This window comes from Arachis ipaensis, chromosome B7 (genome assembly GCF_059453495.1).
Source record: "Arachis ipaensis isolate K30076 ecotype BB chromosome B7, ASM5945349v1, whole genome shotgun sequence".
NCBI classification, from domain to species: domain Eukaryota; kingdom Viridiplantae; phylum Streptophyta; class Magnoliopsida; order Fabales; family Fabaceae; genus Arachis; species Arachis ipaensis.
Window position 1 is genome coordinate 108,931,828 of NC_142442.1, and position 742 is coordinate 108,932,569.

Sequence of the window (742 nt, forward strand, 5' to 3'; positions counted from 1 at the left end):
GATGCAACAGAACTGCAAGTTTCATGGACTTCCATCAGAAGATCCTTTTCAGTTCTTAACTGAATTCTTGCAGATCTGTGATACTGTTAAGACTAATAGGGTTGATCCCGAGGTCTACAGGCTCATGATTTTCCTGTTTGCTGTAAGAGACAGAGCTAGAATATGGTTGGACTCTCAACCTAAAGATAGCCTGAACTCTTGGGATAAGCTGGTCACGGCTTTCTTAGCCAAGTTCTTTCCTCCTCAAAAGCTTAGTAAGCTTAGAGTGGATGTTCAAACCTTCAGACAAAAAGAAGGTGAATCCCTCTATGAAGCTTGGGAGAGATACAAGCAACTGACCAAAAAGTGTCCTTCTGACATGCTTTCAGAATGGACCATCCTGGATATATTCTATGATGGGCTGTCTGAATTATCTAAGATGTCATTGGACCATTCTGTAGGTGGATCCATTCACCTAAAGAAAACGCCTGCAGAAGCTCAGGAACTCATTGACATGGTTGCAAATAACCAGTTCATGTACACTTCTGAAAGGAATCATGTGAGTAATGTGACACCTCTGAGGAAGAGAGTTCTTGAAATTGATACTCTGAATGTCATATTGGCTCAGAACAAAATATTGACTCAGCAAGTCAATATGATCTCTCAGAGTCTGAATGGATTGAAGGAATCATCCAACAGTACTATGGAGGCATCTTCTGAAGAAGAAGCTTATGATCCTGAGAACCCTGTAATAGCAGAGGTG

At 41.2% G+C, this 742-nt stretch overlaps 1 non-coding gene across 1 annotated transcript; it reads right to left on the reverse strand.

Moving 5' to 3' along the window:
* Window positions 1–256: 256 nt before the first annotated feature.
* LOC148553688 (small nucleolar RNA R71) lies at window positions 257–364 on the reverse strand. The gene has a single exon (XR_015893424.1). It is a non-coding gene; the product is annotated as a small nucleolar RNA R71 (small nucleolar RNA).
* Between the last annotated feature and the right edge of the window lie 378 nt (window positions 365–742).